The sequence below is a fragment of the Rhincodon typus genome, chromosome 10, assembly GCF_021869965.1.
Source record: "Rhincodon typus isolate 14 chromosome 10, sRhiTyp1.1, whole genome shotgun sequence".
NCBI classification, from domain to species: Eukaryota; Metazoa; Chordata; class Chondrichthyes; order Orectolobiformes; family Rhincodontidae; genus Rhincodon; species Rhincodon typus.
Genome location: NC_063341.1, coordinates 63,887,226 through 63,908,593, shown reverse-complemented (window position 1 = coordinate 63,908,593; position 21,368 = coordinate 63,887,226). Strand labels below are relative to the sequence as shown.

The 21,368-nt window shown below is 42.6% G+C and overlaps 2 long non-coding RNA genes across 3 annotated transcripts in view; one reads left to right on the top strand and one right to left on the bottom strand.

The window, feature by feature from the left end:
- LOC125484236 overlaps window positions 1–2,390 on the top strand; it is a 5,867-nt gene extending 3,477 nt beyond the window's left edge. The window contains exon 3 of one of the 2 annotated variants that reach the window (XR_007263072.1): window positions 2,017–2,390. This is a non-coding gene — a long non-coding RNA (uncharacterized LOC125484236). Of the gene's footprint in view, window positions 1–1,988 lie in introns of both variants that reach the window. The other variant, XR_007263073.1, reaches the window with a different exon arrangement.
- Window positions 2,391–3,711: 1,321 nt separating this feature from the next.
- Window positions 3,712–20,531, bottom strand: LOC125484237. Its single transcript, XR_007263074.1, has 2 exons — window positions 20,437–20,531; window positions 3,712–4,077 (listed from the first exon to the last, which is right to left on the bottom strand). It is a non-coding gene; the product is annotated as an uncharacterized LOC125484237 (long non-coding RNA).
- Window positions 20,532–21,368: the final 837 nt, after the last annotated feature.

The window sequence follows — 21,368 nt, the reverse complement described above, 5'->3', positions numbered from 1 at the left end:
TCTGAAGGGTCCCGATCCGAAACGTCAGCTTTCCAGTTCCTCTGATACTGCCTGGCCTGCTGTGTTCCTCCAGCTCCATACTTTGTTATCTATATTAGCAAACATACGAGTTTTTTTTAAAATGGGATTTATTCTAATCATGTGCTTTGTCTAATATTCCCTGTATTCTAAGCCCATTTCATTTAAGGACTACACATGGACTTGACTCATTGGGCTGAAGTTTAAACTGCCACTGTGCTGGAAATGATCTGGTCTGGTATTGCAGGATATACAGAAATGCATCTGCCAGTGGTTTTTTTTTAACATAGCCACTGCATTAATATGTTATTCTGAGTTTCATGACCAATTATGTTGAACGAGTATGAAAATAATCCATATGAGTCAATTTCAACTTCAGTGTTTGAAGGGATACTGCAAACATGAAATTTCATAGTTTCTGTTGTGAGCAAATGCAGGTAAATGATAGAATGGAATGCATGTTGAAATAACTGCAATGAGGCCAGTATCCTGTCATCAAGTTACCCTTTATTTACATGAGCACAGTACATGGGCTCTGACCAGCCAGCTCAGAGCCAGTCCCTAGAATGAGGAGACTTTCTGAATCTCCTGTTTATATCTGTCAGCTATGGCTCCCTGATTGGCCCAGGTTAACAACCCCAATCAAGGATCTCATAGTCAATGAGATCCACTTGGCCCTTGTTCCAATTACTACAGTGTTGTCAAAGTCTTTGCCTCACTTTATTGACACTTCCCTGGGTGTTATGCTGGGCACTGTTCAGGCTCAAAGGAAAACATTGTTTTCTCCTGACAGGAGAAAGAAGCCTGCCAGTGAAACCAAGAAGCCTGGGGGTTGCAGAGGAAGTCAGCAGCAGGAGTGTGATGTCACACTCATAGATTTGATGCTGAAAGCATTTTAATGACATAATCATTAAAGATAAGTATATTGGCACATTCAGCAAGACACTTGTGTGTTCCATGCCAATGGCCTCACTCTATATTTTCAATACCACTTTGGCACATTAATCCTTACACCAATTTACGTTACAGTTGCACTCATCCTTCTCTATTTATGCAGTTCTTATATCCTTATTTGTCCATCCACCAGTGAACCACCTATATCTTTATGCAATACCATGCCTCTCCTTCGTGGTTACCCTCAACAAGCATTCCCCATCCGTCCAGTCAACACATGCCTTTGCTTGCACTGAAAGCTTTCTTCTTTCCTTCCTTACAGAAGACAATACAAAAACATGATGATGAAACTTTTGGTAACCCACCAACTGTTAAGCTAGAGAGGGTTCAGAAGAGATTTACCAGGATGTTGCTGGGTATGGAAGGTCTGAGTTGTAAAGAAAGGCTGGATAAGCTGGGAAATTTTTCACTGGAGCATAGGAGGTTGAGAAGTTACCTTATAGAGATTTTTTAAATAATGAGGAGTTTAAATAGGGTTAATGCTGTGTGTCTTTTCCCTAGGATCTGGGATTTCAAGACAATGGGGCATATTTTTAAGGTGAGAGGATAGAGATTTAAAAAAGACATGATGGGCAATTTTTTTACACAGAGGGTGGTTCACATGTGGAATGAATTTCTTGAGGAAGTGATGGATATGGGCACAGTTACAATGTTTAAAAGACACTTAGGTAAGTACATGAATAGGAAAGGTTTGAAGGATTATAGGCCAGGAGCAGGCAGTGGGACTAATGTAATTTGGGATTATGTTCACCATGGACTGAAAGGTCTGTTTCCAAGCTATATTACTGTATAACAGTTTCATAATTGACAGCTGCAAAGATCAGGAGCCAGGCATCAATGCAGTGTCAGTGTGCTTACCTTCAGTGAAGGGAAACTGGGTGCTTCCTACAATCATAATTACAGAATGAAATATCAACAATGACAAGGCAGAAAGCGATTTTATTGACTTGATGTCAGCAGCAGGTAAACTATGGTTATGAGCATAACGTTCACTTAAAGCACTCTTGCCTTTACAGCTCTATTCATGTCATTAACCTCATACAGAGCCTTCAAATGTCCTGCAGGAGATGGTGCAAGACAACAATGACAACTCCTCAGAGAAGTCACTCATTCTGAAGGCAGAGCACTCAAATAGACCATGCGCCAACTCCGATGCTCACACTTCAGTGGTATGGGATTGATCGAAGAATATTGATGTTTCATCTGGTGACTCTTATTTGATTTATTGATTGATTGATTGATTTATTGTCACATATACCGAAGTACAGTGAAAAGCCTTGTTTAACACGGTACAGGCATATCGTTTTAAGCAAAGGATATACACATCAAAAAAGACATAGAGGCAGAGATAGTAGGAACTGCTGATGCTGGAGAATCTGAGATATCAAGGTGTAGATCTGGATGAACACAGCAGAAATTTCTGAGGAAGGGTCCAGACCCGAAACGTCAGCTTTCCTGCTCCTCTGATGCTGCTTGGCCAACTTAGACAGAGGCATACAGGTTACATTGCATAGGGCGTACACTAGGCGAGAACATTAGCAAGATCAGCATTATTTGAGGCTAGAGAGTCCATTCATCAGTCTGATAATGGCTGAGAAGAAGCTGTTCCTGAACCTGCTTGTGCATGTGTTCAGCTTCTGTATCTTCTATCTGATAGAACAGGCTGTAGTAGATCATTACCAGGGTGCGATGGGTCTTTGATGATGTTGGCAGCCTTTCTCCAGCAGAGGGCCATGTAAATGGAGTCCATGGATGGAAGGTTGGCTTCCGTGATGGTCTGGGCTGTGCACACCACTTTCTATAGTTTCTTACAGTCCTGGGCAGAGCAGTTGCCATACCAGGCCGTTATGCACCCGGACTGTATGCTTTCAATGGTGCATCTGTAGAAGTTGGTAAGGGACCTTATGGACATGCCAAATTTAAGCTTTATTGTCATGTATACTCAAGTACAGAAGTTGAGAGGGCAGATGGTGGTCATGGGTATTAGTGGAGTTTTGCATTGGAGGCCATGGGACTCTCCAAGCTGAACTCTGCTGGAGCTTGGAGACCATTACTGAATATTTGGTGGACTCCTCATGGCTATCATCAGCCATTCTTTAACTGGATATTTCTTGATTCCAGGCAGCCGCTGGTAAATCTACTTTGAGGTGCAAAATGATTTGGTTGGGTCAACTGCTGAAGAAATAGAATGACAATTTCCCAGAAATCTTGTGCATATTCGGATTAGCATTATGGGGCAAGAAAGAAGAGTGAGGTTTCAGCATCTATTGGTATACATTCCTGTCATGTCTTCAGCCTCCTTTGTTGTTGCTATGTGTCCATGAAATCCGTTTACCCACAAATAAATTCAGTAAGCTTTATTAATATAAGTCTAATTGAATGCCTGCCCCCAAACCCATGAACACTTGCAAGTTAAAATTCACCTGATATGTGCAACATCAAGAATTTAAAATAAATGTTACAACAGTTCCATTATTCCCATTCATTTTCTATTAATAGTTTAATTTTTAAAGTGGTGTTCTGTTAATTGTTCACAAGAAATAGGTCTTAAGTGTACAAAAAATATAAAAGTGTCTTGAGCCCCAAACATTTTCATTCACTTGCAATTTCTGTAGAAAGCGTAGGAAGGAAAAGGTTCAGGAACAAACTTCTTCATAATACGATCTCAGAGCATGTCTATTAAATAGAAGTACAGATGTCAACGAAAATGTCAGCATATTAAAGGGACTGAGAATAGTGTCTTGAAAAATTGCATTTATATAGCATTTAGAAATCAGCAGAAATTGGCAGAGTATAAAATAAGTATATTAAGTTGCTCCATTACGGAATTATGGAGTATTTTTTAGGTTTGCTTATTCAGCGTAGCTAGACTTAACTTGACGATTTCCACCAGTCTCTAGATTGTCCAAGGTCAAATATTGTGACAAGCGGTAGTCTATTGTCCAAGTTTCTGTGACATGCACCAGCACGGAAATACAGGGTCAGACTGCAAGGGGAGTGGGAAAGTACAGCTGCAACTTTCGTAAACTGGCAGGATTCCAAGGCAGTGGTCTTGGTGAATGAACTGGAACAGATTCTTCTCTTTTCATTGTTTTCGATCGTACTCTGAGGAATTAACAGGAACGTCACACAACTCACGTACTATTCCAGTGACTCATTCTTTAAAGGGATACCTTCTAAAAATGGATTTGACAAACAGTATAAATGGCAATTTTGTTATTGAATTACTTTACCAACTCTATTATTGTTAAATCTGAGATTAACCCGATAGATCTTCTAAAGACATTAGCCATTAACAGATTTGTTGTTGATCAGATCCCTCTAGTGCCCTCTAGTGACACATATTCAAAATTGCACTGTTAATGACAATGTTGCCTTGGAACCAATTTGCAAATGAATTGTATTAGTGTAGTAAAACTAATTAAGTTGTTTTTGTTGATGAACTGAATCGCTTACTTTAGTATTCATAGAATCCACAGAATTATAGAAACATAACGCAGAAAAAGTCCACTGGGTCAATTGTGTCTACACAAGCAATAAATGAGCCATCCAACACAAACACACTGTTTTATATTTGGTCCATAACTCTGTAAGTGTCTTTCCACACACCTTTCACATGAGTTAAGGGTTTCTGCCTCCAACATCCTTCCAGGCAGTGGGTTTTAGACCCCTACCACTGTTAAAGCTTTTCGTCATCTCTCCTCTAATGTTTCTAACAATCAATTTGAATCTATGTCACTTTGTTACTGATCTCTCTTCTAGGGTAATTAGGCCATTCTGATTCATCCTATTCAAGCTTCTCATAATTTTGTACATCTCAAAACAAATCTCCCCTCTGCCTTCTCTGTAGCAATGAGAACAATTCCAGCCACTCCAATCTTTCCGCATAGCTGCAGTTTCCAATCTTAGCAACATCCTCATAAATCTCCTCTGTATCCTCTCTCACACAACTACATCCTTTCTACAATCAAATGACCTGCACAGCATGCAGTACTAAAGTTATGGCCTGACAAATGATTTACATAGTTCCAAAATAACATCCTGCTCTTGTATTCTATACCTTGGATAATAGAAGAAAAGATACCATGTATCTTCTTAGCCACATTATCTGCCCTACTACCTGTGAACATTCACTCTAATATCCTTCACTTCCTCTAAACCTCACAGTACTCTCCCATTAATTGTGCTTTCTTTTGCTTGTTTGATCTCATCAAATGCATCACTTCATACTTTTGTAGGGTGAATTCCATTTGTTACTTTTCTGCCTAAATGACAAGTCCATTGATACCTTTCTGGAGTCAATAACTATCTACCTCACTAACAACCACATGGTCAATTTTTGTGTCATCTGCAAATTCCTTGATCATGCCCCCTAAATTTACATTAACAAACTGTTATTGTATACCATAAAAAGAAAGGGACCTAGCACTGAGCTTAATGGAACCACAACAGAAACAGCCTTCCAGTAAGAACCTCATTCAGATAAAGACATCAGGGCCAAATGGGTGGGGCCCATTGTGCTCAGGTCAAGGCGACAGAGGTGGGTGGTCCAGGCCAGAAGCAGATGATGATTTCTGTTCATGGCCCTGCTTCCAATTGCACGAATGCCCATCAACAATTGCACTTCTGTCTTTGAGCTAATTTTGGCCTGATGATACTAGGTTTCTTCGCTAAGATTATTACGAACTGATTGAGCAAGGTTGCGGAAATCAACTCAAGGCAGAAGGTATTCCCAGTGGCAACCTCAGGATACAATGAAAATATTGCCATCTTAAATGGAATTAACACAAGGGCAAAAAGCAGCAGAAATGACCTTGGCAAAGGCTTACAACTGAATCAGACATAAAATGGTCACAAACGTTCCTCAGAAAATGGGGCCACCAACACTTCATCTCAATGGTTGAAGACCTATATTCTTCAATCTTGAAGAATGCAGAGCTGCTACCTGTCCAAAGAACCATAATCCAAAATACTCATGCAATTCCAAGAATATATTTTTATTTTGATGCTAGCAGACATATTCGTAAAATATCTGGTTAAACTGGACTATAAAATCAAGAACTCAGTGAAAAAGTCATTTTCTACAACTTATCACCAATGGGATCCTATACTACAGAAATGTGAGCAGAAGAATAGGTATCCACCAGAGGGTTCACCTTACGAAGTGATCTGACTTTGTTTAAATACAGTGGGCAAAATAACACCAAGGCTACCGAATCTTTGAACAGTCTCAAAGTTCTGTGAGATTGGAAAGGCATCTTTGGCGAGAGGTCCGGGCTGCCTCACGAAGAGGCGAACTCAGGGAACCTATCAACATGTGATGGGCAGACATTGAACTGGAACTAAGGGCAAATTTATCAATAGATACAGTTTGAAGGGATATTGTCCGAACCAGGGTTGGCAGACAGCAGAGACACTGGCGACCGGAGTGAGGACGCTGGCGACCAGCAGCCTGGAGTGGAGACGCCAGTGACTGGCAGCCCCAATTGGGGTCACCAGTAGCCTGGAGCAGGGATGCCAGCGACCAGTGGCTCGAAGCAGGGACACCAGCAACCAGCAGCCAGAGAGGGGATGCCAGCAGCCCAGTGCAGAGCATGGTGGCAGCCAACGGTCAGACCACGTGGAGGCCCACTGCGCTGGTCTGCTGCGGACAACCTTTGGGATAGACTGTGATATTTGACTTTTTAACTTTGTTTCTTGTTTTTCTGACCTGTGGTTATATTATGTATAGCTGTAATGTAACTTTTTCTTCATTTCTCTATTCTGTAATTAAGGATTGTACAAAGGTGCCTTTGTACCTAAGATGGTGCTGTAAGTGGCGACTTATAAACTTTTCACTGTACTCATTTGAGTACATGACAATAAAGCTAATTCAATTCAATAAAGTGAACCAAACTTCAAAGTCAAGGAATCAGAACAAAATATTATAAAAACAACATTGACTCAGACACTTGGTTCAAAACTTCATACGATAGTCAAAACTTATTAAGTTTACTACTCAAATCAAATTGTACCCAGCAAGATTGACAGTAACTATGGAATGGCTGAGTGTTATCAAGTCCTGTAGGAGATGCAGGGCTATGGTCAAATCATTTCTACACATTTTTAAATATGCCTATTTGTGAAAAAAATGGATGAGTAAAATGACACAAGATTTTGGATTGTCTGTATCAGCTCACCTCTAGATACATGGCTTGGCAAGTCTTTTTGCCAAGGGTGGGACACTTTGGAACCTGGACTTAGTACTTAAGAAGAAATTGTAGTGGTGGGCGTCACAGTATGGTATGAAGATGATCATAAATCATTAGAGATGGCTTGGGAGGAAAATTACTTGAAATATCAACACTTTAAGGAGGAGATTCTGGAATTAATGGTTGGCTGGTTCATTAAGTTGTTTAGGTTCATCATGGGACCCAGAGGGAAATGGCTGGAAAAAAATGGACTCATGCATTTCTTCAAGATCCAGAAATACAAATTCTTCATGCAGCTTATCTCAAAACTATCAGCTTCTTTGACACTTCAACTGCTGCTGATTTTCAGAGCTAAGTGATTGAAAAATCATCCACCATGGCCGCATGAGTATTGAGGACAAGTATCCAAGATAGAGAGAGATAGCAAGAACTGCAGATGCTAGACTCAGAGTTGATACAGTGTGGAGCTGGATGAACACAGCAGGTCAGGCAGCATCAGAGGAGTAGGAGAGGAGTTTCGGGCCGGGGTCCTCTGATGCTGCCTGACCTGCTGTGTTCGTGTAGCTCCACACTGTATCGTCCAGGACAGGGAGGTCATTCGACATCCAAATGGTTACTGTATGGACTGTATATAGATGATAACAAATACCTGAGTCTGAGTGGCAGGTATGGTGCACTGCCCCATATGATGTGCAGATTGACTTCAGAATGTTGTCTTTGACATGTTACCATTAGTAGTATGTGTTTTGTAGTTGTATGTTTGTTTTTATTACATTAAATGTATTTGGCTTTTTCTATGTTAATAATGCTAACTAATTAAAGTGCACGATGATCAGATGATATACTGAAGATTGTGGTGGTCCCAGGACATCATTGCAGAAGTATGCGCAAACGTCTTCAGCGGCTTCTTTCATCAGAAGGTCAAAAGTGGGATGTTCACCGATGAATACGCAATGTTCAGCACTATTCGTGACTCCTTAGATACTGAAGCAATCCATGTCCAACACAATAAGACCTGGACAATATTCAGATTTGGGTTGACAAGTGGCAAGTAATATTCATGCCACACAAGTGTAAGGCAATGACCATCTCCAACAAGAAGGAATCTAACCATCTCCTCTTTTCAATGGTATACCATCCCTGAATTCCCCGACTAGCATCCTGAGGATTATCATGGACCTGAAACTGAACTAGGCCAGCTATGTAAACATTTTGTTTACAAGAACAGTTCGAGGGTTGGAAATTTTGCCATCAGCAACTCATTTCCAAATTTCAAGTTATTGAGGTAAATCCTGAACTAATTTCAGGGAGCCTCTTGGCATCCTATTTACCCCTTATCTGTGTGAGTGTTTAAAAGGGTGAGGAAAAATGCAGTGGTATAATGTAAACAAAAAGTGGACCTTGAGCTGAATGATGGACAGAGAAGGTGACCATCCTGACATACTCGGTTATTGTCCTGTACTCATTGGTAAGAACGATTCAAAGAAGTGATTGACATAAGGTAAACTACAGCCCCAGGAAATACAGTAAATTCTATTAATGATTACTTCAAAGCAGGGAGCAGTCCTTGTTAGGTGGCAGTCCTGTTAGACAGCTGCTTTCTTCAGCTGGAAGATGGATCAGGAAAGATGGAGGAAGACCAAAGGAAGAGTTCCCTAACACTTTGGTTAGAGAGCAGAATGCTGCCGTCACAAACTACTGTGATCAACACAGTCTGTCCTAATCAGCTCTGCTATCAGTGAAGACCCTCAGCAGTCACCTGTGTATGTGTTTCCTGTCTATTAAGCTATTATATCTAAACTCCTCACTTTGATAAATTTTAATTACTTAAAAATACTCAACTGTCTAGTTTAGGTATCTGTACCTGCCAAACCTGAAATCTTACAATGTAGGAGCTGCAACAACACTGGACACCACTGAGGACAAAGCATTAGCATTGCATCCATCACCTTAAGTGTTCATTCCTTCCACTCCAGTGGCAGTACTGTGTACCATCTACAAGATTCACGGCTGCAAAACAAGGACCTGGGCCTAAGCCTGGGTCTGGGTGAGGTTTGTGATGTATGTCAGGGCCAAAAACCTGGAGTCCAGGCCAGGAGCAGCACTTTGATCTGTGATTTTTTTTGTCCCTGCCCCTGTTCCTTCGATAGCACGTTCCAAACTCAAAATGTTTTCCATCAAGAAGGACTAGACTAGCCAATGCCACCACCTTCAGGTAACCTTCCAAGCCACACATCATCCTGACTTGGAAGTAGATCCTTCACCTTTGTAACAGAATTGTGGATGTACCTAGCTGTATCATGGAGCAAGAAGGCTGCTCACCAACACGTTCACAAGGCAATTAGGGATGGACAATAAATGGTGACTTAACCATCGATGCCCACATTAAGTGATGGTGTAAAAAAAGTTAAATTTCGTGAACACAAGGAATTATTGTAGATATAATTCACAAAGTGTTCCAGTAAATTGCTTTTAAAATTGCAAACAGCTCTTTACACAGTTTCTTTGGTTTAAAGCAGTATTTTTTCTCATTTTTAGTCCATAATCCACAAGACTAAGTGGTCTTCACAATAGCAGCTGGAAAGAAATTCTCCATGTCAAAAATTGTAACAAAATATGATGCCTTCCTTATTTATTAAAAAATGTCAGCAATACCTATGGGAAAACTAGGGCCCATAAAAGACAAAAAAGGTCCTTTTATCTGCAGAGGCCAAAGGTGTTGGTATGGTTTTTAATTAAAACTTTAAATGTGTCTTTGCAAAAGAAAGTGATGATGCAGATACTGTAGTTTAGGAGGAGTGTGAAGTATTAGATATAATAGACATAGAGTAAAAGGAAGCGTTCATTGGAGTAGCATCCTTGAAAGTGGAGAAATCAGCAGGGTCAAATGACATGTACACTAGGCTGTTGAAAGAAGCCAGGGAGGAACTAGCAGAAGGCTTAATCAGGTGTGGTACCAGAGGGATGGAGTATGTTGTATCTTTGTTTAAAAGTGAGTGATGGTCAGACTGAATAATTACATGTCAGTCAGTGTAATATCAGTAGTGAGCAAATTATTGGAATCAATCCTGAGAGACAAGACAGACTATAATTTAGAACAGATTCATTAAGGATAGTCAGCATGAATCCATTAAGGAATGATTGTGTCTAACTTGATTGATTTTTTTTTGAGGAAGTAACGAGCAGGATTGATGAGGGTATTGCAGTTATATGGTCTACATGAATTTTAGCAAGGCTTTTGTCAAGGGGCCACATGGCAAACTAATTTTAAAAAGTCCATGGAAATGTGGCAAACTGTAGCTCATTTAAATGATGCCCAGTCCAAGGTTTACAAAACTTCTCCAAGTTGTTGACTTCTTTCTGTGGCCACCAACAAACCTTATGACATAGATAATTAGGAAATCAGGGAATTCGAACTTATGGCCATGAGCCTCAATGTTGACCAAGCGTGGAGTGCCATAATAACAAGTATACGTGACTAGTTACGGACCTAGTCGTCCTCCTTTGTGCTTGTCTGACTCCAGTGGAGAGATTTCCTCTGGGTCTGTTTCCGTGCTGTATTGACTCTCTGACTCTGTTTCCTATTGACTCTAGTTTCTTTGGGGCTCCTTGATAGTACATTTGGTAAAATATTGCTTTGTTGTGTAGGGCAGTCAACTCTCACCTCACTTCTAGAGTTTAGCTCATTTACTCATGTTTGGACCAAAGGTGTAATGAGGTCAGGTTCTGAGTGGACCTGACAGCACCCAAACTCGGTATAAATGGGTAGGTATTGCTGAGCAAGTGCTGCTTGACAGCCTTGTTGAACACCCCTTCCAACTCTTTGCTGCTGATTAAGAATAGACGGATGGGCAGTAATTGGCTTTCACCTGCTTTTTGTGGCCGTTCATACCTGAGCACTTTTCCACATTGCCAGGTAGATGCCAGTGTTGTGTCTTTTATGGAATAGCTTGGCTGAAATGTTGTTAGGGCCTCTAACTTTTGCAATATCCAGTTCCTTCCACTGTCTCTTTATGTCACATGGAGTGAGTCGAAATGGTTGAATACTGCATCCATAATGCTGGGGAAACTCAGGAAAAGGCCAAAATGGATCATCCACTCTGCATTTCTACCTGATGGTGGCTGCTAATGCTTCAGCCTTGTCTTGTCTTTTGCACTGATATGGATATTCGGGGACATTGTGATGCTTCCTTTATCTGTTGTTGCTTAATTGTTCATCGTCAGTCATGCCTGGATGTGACAGGATGTAGAGATTGGATTTGATCTGATCATGTAGTTCTATCTAACTCATTCTACTTCCATGTTTTGCATGCAATTCATGCTGTATTGTAGCTTCATTAGGTCGACAGCTCACTTTTAGGTATCTTGGTGCTGTTCCTGGCTTGATAGAGATGGTCATATGCCAAGCCATGAAGTTACAGATTGTGGTTAAATCCAGTTCTGCTACTGTAGATGGCCTACATTACCTCATTGAAGCCCTGTTTTAAGTTCCTTAAAGTCTATCCAATTTACACTGAGGTAGTGCCATACAACACAATGGAAGGTATCCTCAACATAAAAAGGATCTGTGTATTGGTCACTCCTACCAATACTGTCGTAGGCAGATGAATCTGCAACAGGTATACTGGTGAAGATAAGAGCAAGTAGATTTTTCCCTCTTATACGAACCCTCATCATCTGTAACAAAGTGCCAACTTGGTCAATAGTTCTGATACTGAGCCACTCTTGGTGATATTTTAGAACATAAAAAACATCAAACATAGAACACTACAGGCCCTTCGGCCCACGATGTCGTGCCGATCTATTGTCCTACTAAGATCAAACTATCCTGCATACCCTACATTTTACTGTCCTCCATGTGCCTATCCAAGAGTCACTTAAAAGTCTCTAAAGTATCTGACTCCACTACCACTGCCAGCAGTGCATTCCACACACCCACTACTCTCTGTGTAAAGAACCTGCCTCTGACATCTCCCCTATACCTTCCTCCAATTGTCTTAAAATTATGCACTCGAGTAATAGTATTTCCGCCCTGGGAAAAAGTCTCTGACTATCCACTCTACCTTGGTGATGGACATTGAGGCCCTCCATCTAAACTAGATATTATGTCCTTCCCAACCTCAGTTCTTCTTCCAAATGGTGCTCAACAGTGAGAAGTACGGATTCATTGCTTGAGGGAGGAGAGGTTTAGCAGTTGGTACTTGTAGGAGGTTTCCTTGCCCATGTTTGACTTGATACCATGAGACTCAGATTCAATGCTGAAGCCTCCCAGGGTACCTATCTTCCAACTGTATACCACTGTACCTGTCCTTCTCTGGTGTGCCTGTCTTGTTGGTAGGACAGTAAATAGCTAGGGATGATGATCATGGTGCCTATGACATTGTCTATTAAGTTTTATTCTGTGAGTACAGCTGCATCAGGCTGTAGCTTGACTAGTCTGTGAGACAGTTCTCCAAATTTTGGCAAAAACCCATAAATGTTCGCATGATAGTCTTTGCAATATTGACAGACCTGGGTTTGTCATAGTCGTTGCCAGTGACTAGATCAATGCTATGGAATCTATCCAATTTAATTCCTTTTTACAGACTTGGTTGTGGTTGTGTTACAACTGAGTGTCTCACCAGACTATTTCGGCTATCATTGTTGAGACAATCACATTGCCGTGGATCTGGAGTCCCATGGAGGCTAGACCTGACAAGTACAGTAGCTTTCCTTTTCTAAAGAGGATTAATATGCCAGACTTATTTTTTAAACTGACAGTTAATAATGGTTACCGTTCAAATGGTTTTTTATTCTTGACACATTAATTGAATTTAAATTCTACCAGCTACTGTAGTGAGATTTGAGACCATGTCCCCAGAGTAATAACCTGGGCCTTTGGATGACCAGTCTGGTGCCATTTTCACTGTGCCACATATTTTCTTTTGAGTGATAATTTTCAAAGAAAAAATAAATTTGCAATTGTGTAATGTTAACATGGCATACTGTTTTATCTTCACTGCCTAAATGATGAGTGAGTGAAATACATCATTCACTCTTTATAGAACTCACCTCATTTTAGGTACATTAATCTTAAAAACATGTTATAAAATAGGTAGGCAATCTATTTCCACTTAAGAATACAAAACTCTACACTGAACTGACAGACCTTTTGGAGGTAGCAAAGTACAGCTAATGGATTGCTCATATAAGCAGACAAAATCCATTACTTGTTTAAAAAGGCTTCCTGATCTAACTCTTTGGAATTGGAATTTCTGATTATCATGTTATAGAATCCTACAGCATGGAGACAGGCCCTTTGGCCCAATCTGGACCGTGCCAACCAAAATGTCCATCTACGCTACGCCCATTTCCCTGTACTTGGCTCATATCCTTCTAAACCTTTCCTATCCACGTATTTGTCCAAATGCCTTTTAAATGTTGTTAATGTACTCGCCTCAACCATTCCACTGGCAGCTCATTCCATATGTGTACCATGCTGTGTAAAAAAGTTGCCCCTCAGGTTCCCGTGTATTCTTTCCCCTCTTACCTTAAACTGATGTCCTCTGGTCCTCGATTCCCCAACCCTGGGAAAAAGACTGAATGTATTTACCCTATCCATTCCTCTCATGATCTTATACACTTCCATAACATCTCCCATCAGTCTCAGAAGAAAAAAATCCCAGCTTGTCCAACTTTTCCCTATAACTCAGTCTCTTGAGGCGTGGCAACATCCTTGTAACTTTTTTCTGCACTCTTTCCAGTTTAATAACATTCTTCCTATAGCAAGGTGACCAAAACTGAACACAATACTGCAAGTGCGGCCTCACCAACATCACGTATAACTGCATCATAACTTCCCAACTTCTATACTCAATACCCTGACTGATGAAGGCTAGTGTGCCAAAAGCCTTCTTCACTGCCCTGTCTACCTGTGAATCCACTTTCAGAGAACTGTGCACCTGAACTCCAAGGTCCCTCTGTTTCACTACACTCCTTAAGGCCCTACCATTCACCATGAAACTCCTACCTGGATTTGACTTTCCAAAATGCAACACCTCATACTTATCTACATTAAACTTCATTTGCCATTTCTTGGCCTACTTCCCCAGCTGCTGCAATTTCTGATAACCTTCCTCACTGCCCAGGACATTGTCTATTTTGGTGTCATCCGCAAACTTACTAATCAAGCCTTGTACATTCTCATCCAAATCATCGATATAGATAACAAACAGCAATGGGCCCAGCACCGATCCCGGAGTCACACCACTAGTCACAGGCCTCCAGTCAGACAAGCATCCTTCCAGTATTACCCTCTACTTCCTACCACCAAGCCAATTGTGTATCCAATTTGCCAGCTCTCCCTGGATTCCAAGTGATCTAACCTTCCAGAGTAGCCCAACATGTGGAACGTTATTAAAGGCCTTAATGAAATCCATATAGACTACGTCTACTGCCCTGCCGTCATCAACCTTCCTGGTCACTTCATCAAAGAACTCTAACAAATTTGTGAGGCATGATCTCCCACGCTCAAAGCCTTGCTGACTACTCCTAATCAAACCCTGCCTTTCCAAATGCATTTATATCTTATCCCTCAGAATCCTCTCAAGTATCTCACCTACCACAGATGATAAGCTTACTGGTCTATAATTCCCAGGTTTTTCTTTGCAGCTCTTCTTGAATAAAGGCACAACATTTGCTACCCTTCTCTTCTGGGACTTCATTCGTGGCTAACGATGATACAAGTATATCAGCTAGGAACCCCGCAATTTCTTCCCTCGACTCTTGCAGGGCTCTTGGATATATCCGGTCAGGACCAGGAGATTTATCCAACTTCGTACATTCTAATTCCCTCTTGTTTTCAGCGGCAGCAGCGCGAGCCAGAGTGCCGACGGGAAGGTAAGGCAGTTTTTGTTTCTCCCTGTATAAAAACTTACCTCATGCAGCAAGCGGCCCTCTTGTTTTCAGCGGCGTGTTTGGAGGGAACGTGAGCCAGGAAGAAACAGATAAATTCGGGCATTGGCTAAACCCGAAACACTACATGTGTAGTGTCTCCCACCCGTCCTCCTCCTCTAACCAAAAAAGACTGTGTGGAGGTTTGGTAAGGTAAGGCTTTTTTTTATTCTTCTTCTGGAAATCTCGAGTAGAGGGAATAGAAGCTAGGGCAGTTGCATGCTCCTCTTGCAGGATGTGGGAGGTAAGGGTCACTGCTGGTGTCCCCTCTGACTTCACCTGCGAGAAGTGCACCCAACTCCAGCTCCTCAAAAACCGTGTTAGGGAACTGGAGCTGGAGCTGAATGAACTCCAGATCATTCGGGAGACTGAGGGGGTGATAGAGAGGAGTTACAGGGAGGTGGTCACACCCAAGGTACAGGAAAAAGGTAGCTGGGTGACTGTCAGAAAGGGGAAAGGAAATAGGCAGACAGTGCAGGGATCCCCTGTGGCCGTTCCGCTCAGTAATAAGTATACCATTTTGGATACTGTTGGGGGGGGTGACCTACCAGGGGAAGGCCATAGCGGACAGGTCTCTGGCACTGAGCCTGACCCTGTGGCAAAGAAGGGAAGTGGGGAGAATAGGAGAGTAATTGTAGTGGGGGATTCAATAGTAAGAGGCACAGACAGGCGGTTCTGTGGACGCGAACGAGATGAAAGGATGGTATGATGCCTCCCGGGTGCCAGGGTCCGTGATGTCTCGGATCGGGTCTTCAAGATCCTTAAGGGGGAGGGTGAGCAACCAGCAGTCATGGTACACATTGGTATCAATGACATAGGTAGAAAAAGGACTGAGAATGTGAAAAACGAGTACAGGGAGTTACGTTGGAAGCTGAAGTCCAGGACAAACAGGGTAGTTATCTCTGGATTACTACCAGTGCCACGTGATAACAAAGTAAGAAATAGGGAGAGAGTGCAGCTAACACGTGGCTACAGGGCTGGTGTAGGAGGGAGGGCTTCCATAATGTGGATAATTGGAGCACATTCTGGGGAAGTTGGGGCCTGTACAGTAAGGACGGGTTGCACCTGAACTGGAAGGGCACAAATATCCTGGGAGGGAGGTTTGCTAGAGCGGTATGGGATGGTTTAAACTAGTTTGGCAGGGGATGGGGAACCGGATTTATAATTCAGAGGATGAGGTATTCGGCCTTCCATCAGACACAACAGGGAGTGAGGTCATTTATAAAGAAGTGTGGTTGATGGAGCGTAATTGCTGACACCGAGATGGTTTGAGGTGTGTATACTTCAATGCAAGAAGTATCAGAAATAAAGCGGATGAACTTAGCCCATGGGTCGGTACTTGGAAGTACGATGTTGTGGCCATTACAGAAACTTGGGTAACTCAGGGAGAGGAATGGATGTTGGAAGTTCCGGGATTTAGATGCTTTAAAAGAAATAGGGAGGGTGGAAAAAGAGGTGGGGGAGTGGCATTGCTAGTCAGGGCAAGTATAGCAGCTACTGAAAGGCAGTTCGAGAATGATATGTCTACAGAGTCAGTTTGGGTTGAGGTCAGGAACAAGAAAGGAGCAATCACTTTGTTGGGGGTTTTTTTACAGACCCCCTAATAGTTGCAGAGAAGTAGAGGAGCGGATTGGGAGGCAGATACTGGAAAGGTGCAGAAGTCACAGGGTTGTAGTCATGGGTGATTTCAACTTTCCAAATATCGATTGGAAACATTTTAGTTGTAATAGTTTAGATGGAGCAGATTTTGTCCAGTGCGTTCAGGAAGGATTCCTGACAAAGTATGTAGATAGACCAACACGAGGAGAGGCCACTTTGGATTTGGTGTTTGGCAACGAACCGGGCCAAGTGTTAGACCTGTTGGTAGGAGAGCATTTTGGCGGTAGTGATCATAACTCTGTTTCTTTCACGATAGTCATGGATAAGGATAGGTACATATGGCAGGGTAAAGTTTATAATTGGGGGAAGGGTAATTACAATTCAGTTAGGCAAGAACTGGGTAACAGAAATTGGGAACAGATGCTGTCAAGGAAGAGCACCACAGAAATGTGGAGATTGTTTAAGGAATGCATACTGCATGTGCTCGCGATGTTTGTCCCTATCAGGCAGAAAAGATGCGGTCGAGTGAGGGAGCCATTGTTCTCGAGAGAGGTCGAACGACTGGTTAAGAGGAAGAAGGAGGCTTATGTAAGGTTTAGGAAAAGAGGAACAGAAAAGGCTCTAGAGGGATACAAGTTAGCCAGGAAGGAGCTGAAGAAAGGGCTTAGGAGAGCTATAAGGGGGCATGAGAAAACCTTGGCGGATAGGATCAAGGAAAACTCCAAGGCTTTTTACACATATGTGAGGAATAAGAGAATGACCAGAGAAAGGGTAGGGCCGATCAAGGATTGTAAAGGGAAGTTGTGCACAGAGCCTAAAGAGATAGGAGAGGTCCTTAACGAATACTTTTCTTCAGTATTCACAACTGAGAGGGACCTAGTTGTAGAGGAGGACGTTGTGAAACAGGCAGGTAGGCTAGAGGAGGTTGATGTTAGTAAAGAAGATGTGCTAGGAATTCTGAGGAAGTTGAAGATAGATAAGTCCCCGGGCCTGATGGGATTTATCCAAGGATTCTATGGGAATCGAGGGACGAGATCGCAGGGCCTTTGGCGATGATCTTTTCGTCCTCACTGTCCACAGGTATAGTGCCGGAAGATTGGTGAGAGGCAAACGTCATTTCCTTGTTCAAAAAAGGGAACAGGGATAACCCTGGAAATTACAGACCAGGTTGTCTTATGTCAGTGGTGGGCAAATTATTGGAAAGGGCTCTGAGAGATAGGATTTATGATCACTTGGAAAGGCACAGTTTGATTTGTGATAGTCAGCATGGATTTGTGAGGGGTAGATCATGCCTCACAAACCTTACTGAATTCTTTGAAGAGATGACCAAACACGTAGATGAAGGTGGAGCAGTGGATGTGGTATACATGGATTTAAGTAAGGCGTTTGATAAGGTTCCCCATGGTAGGCTCATGCAGAAGGTAAGGAGGCATGGGATAGGGGGAAATGTGGCAGATTGGATTCAGAATTGGCTGACCCTTAGAAGACAAAGGGTGGTAGTGGATGGAAAATATTCAACATGGTGCTCAGTTACGAGTGGTGTACCACAAGGATCTGTTCTGGGTCCTCTTCTATTTGTGATTTTTGTAAATGATTTGGATGAAGGAGTGGAAGGGTGGATTAGCAAGTTCGTGGACGATACGAAGGTGGGTCACATTGTGGACAGTGCAGAGGGCTGTTCTAGGTTACAAAGGGACGTTGATAGAATGCAGAGCTGGGCTGAGAAATGGCAGATGGAGTTTAACCCTGAAAAGTGTGAGGTGATTCATTTTGGTAGGACAAACTTGAAAGCAGAATACAGGGTTAACGGAAAGATTCTTGGCAGTGTGGAGGAGCAGAGGGATCTTGGGGTTCATGTCCACAGTTCCCTGAAAGCTGCCACCCAGGTGGATAGAGTTGTTAAGAAGGCGTATGGTGTGTTAGCTTTCATTAATAGAGGGATTGAGTTCAAGAGCCGTGAAGTTATGCTCCAGCTATACAAAAGGCTGGTTCGGCCACATCTGGAGTATTGTGTCCAGTTCTGGTCACCTCATTACAGGAAAGATGTGGAAGCTTTGGAAAAGGTGCAGAGGAGATTTACAAGGATGTTGCCTGGAATGGAGGGAAGGTCTTACGAGGAAAGGTTGAGAGAGCTAGGGCTTTTCTCTTTAGAATGACGAAGGATGAGAGGTGACTTGATAGAGGTGTACGAAATGATCAGAGGTATAGATAGAGTAGACAGCCAGAGACTTTTTCCTAGGGTGGAAGTAGCTTTTACGAGGGGACATTGTTTTAAAGTGAAAGGAGGTAGATATAGGCGAGACGTCAGAGGTAGGTTCTTTACTCAGAGAGTGGTAGGGGCGTGGAACGCATTGCCGGAGAGGGTAGTGGAGTCGGCCTCATTAGGGGCATTTAAGCGACTGTTAGTTATGCATATGGATGATAGTATAAGGTAGCGGTGGAGGTTAGATAGACCTTAGGTTTCGGGTAGAAGTTCGGCACAACATCGTGGGCCAAAGGGCCTGTACTGTTCTATGTTCTAATACTTCCAATACCTCCTATACTCTAATATGGATTGTCTGCAAGATATCGCCACTAACTTCCCCAAGTTCCCAAGTCTTCATGTCTTTCTCCACGGTAAACACAGTTGAGAAGTATTCATTGAGGACCTTGCCCATCTCTTGCGGTTCCACACATACATGTCCACTTTGGTCCTTGAGGGATCCTATTCTCTCTCGTTAGTGTTTTTCCTTAACATACTTAAAGAATCTCTTTGGATTCATGCTAACCTTCTCAGCCAAAATTATCTCATGCCCCCTTTTTGCCCTCCTGTATACCCTATATCTGTCCAGGGATTCCCTTGATCCCAGCTGTCTGCTCCTGAGCCATGCCTCCTTTTCTTCTGGTCAAAGCCTCAATATCTCTTGTCATCCAGGGTTCCCTACTCCTGCCAACCTTGCTCTTCACCCTCACAGGGACATAAAGACCTTGCACTCTAGCTATGACGTTTTAAAGGCCTCCCACTTGCCGGAGGTCCCTTTGCCTGCAAACAAACTACTCCAATCAACCCCTGCAAGCTCCTGTCTAATTCCATCAAAATTCTCAGTGCCCCAATTTAGAACTTGAACCTGTGGACCAATTTTGTCTTTTTCCATAACTATTTTAAAATTATTAGAACTATGGTCACTGGTCCCAAAGTGCTCCCCCACTGTCACCTCAGTCACCTGTCCTGCTATATTTACTGAGTAGGTCCCTCTATATACTGCTAAGGAAACTTTCCTGAACACATTTAACAAATTCCACCCCATAAAAGCCCTTAATACTATGGCAGTCGAGTCTGTGTTAGGAAAATTAAAATCCCCCACTATGACAACCCTATTGCTCCTGCAAGTCTCTCCAGTCTCCCTGCATATTTGTTCTTCTAGGCCTACAGTACAACCCCAATAATGTCACCATCCCCTTCTTATTTCTTAGCTCCACCCACAAAGCCTCACCAGATGATCCCTCAGTTATTTCATCTCTGACTACTGCTGTGATACTCCCCTTAATCAAAATGCAACTTCCCTTCCCCTCTTCCCTCCACCTTTATCCCGCCCTGCACTAATTCTTTAGTTACGCATTCGTCTGCCATATCGTCCTGTTCTTAACCTCACTAGCACGTGGCACTGGAAGTAATCCGGAGATTACCACCTTCGAGGTCCTGGTTTTTAACTTTTTACCTATCTCTCTGTAATCACTCTGCAGGACCTCATCCTTATCCTACCTTTGTCATTTGTGCCAACGTGCACAATAACTTCTGGCTGCTCACTCTCCCCCTTGAAAACGCTCTGCAGCTGCTCCGAGACATCCTGGACCCTGACACCAGGAAGGAACACACCATCCTGGAATATCGTCTGCGGTCACAGAATCTCTAGTTTGTCCCCCTAACTATCAAATTTCCTACCACTAAGGTCCTGTTTACCTTTACACTTTCCCACTGTACCCCAGAGCCAGTTGTAGTGCCACCAACCTGGCTACTGGTGCTTTCTCCTGATCAGTCATCCCCCCCCCAACAACAGTATACCAGGCCCACAATGATCCGCCCTTCAGAGGTGACTGGTTCCAGGCTCTAATATATGTGCTGAAGTGATGCCTCTCCTTTGCTGTTGCCCTCTGCTGGATCAAAAAAAAATTTGCCTTTTCAAATTTTTTCCCTCTAGAGTTGAAAATGCAGACACACAAAGATCATTTCAGCTGGGATCAAAGACAAAAGTAGAAGGATTAGCTTCTCCAATTTGAGGTGGATGCACTTCCTCTGAGATTTAGTCACTATTTTCGTCAGTCAATTTCTGCTGGGGAGAAAACTTGTCCTCTTCACTGGGGTAGTAGGAACTGCAGATGCTGGAGAATCCTAGACAACAAGGTGCGGAGCTGGATGAACACAGCAGGCCAAGCAGCATCATAGGAGCAGAAAGGCTGACGTTTCGGGCCTAGACCCTTCATCAGAAACGTCAGCCTTTCTGCTCCTATGATGCTGCTTAGCCTGCTGTGTTCATCCAGCTCTGCACCTTGTTCTCTCCTCACTGGGGTGTGTTTTTGTTGAAAGTCTCCCTAAATGTCTGCTGTTGCTTCCTTACTGTCATTCCTTCTAATTTATCAGTCCAGTTCACTTGAACTAAGTCTATCCTCATTTCATTGTCATTCCCATATTTAAAT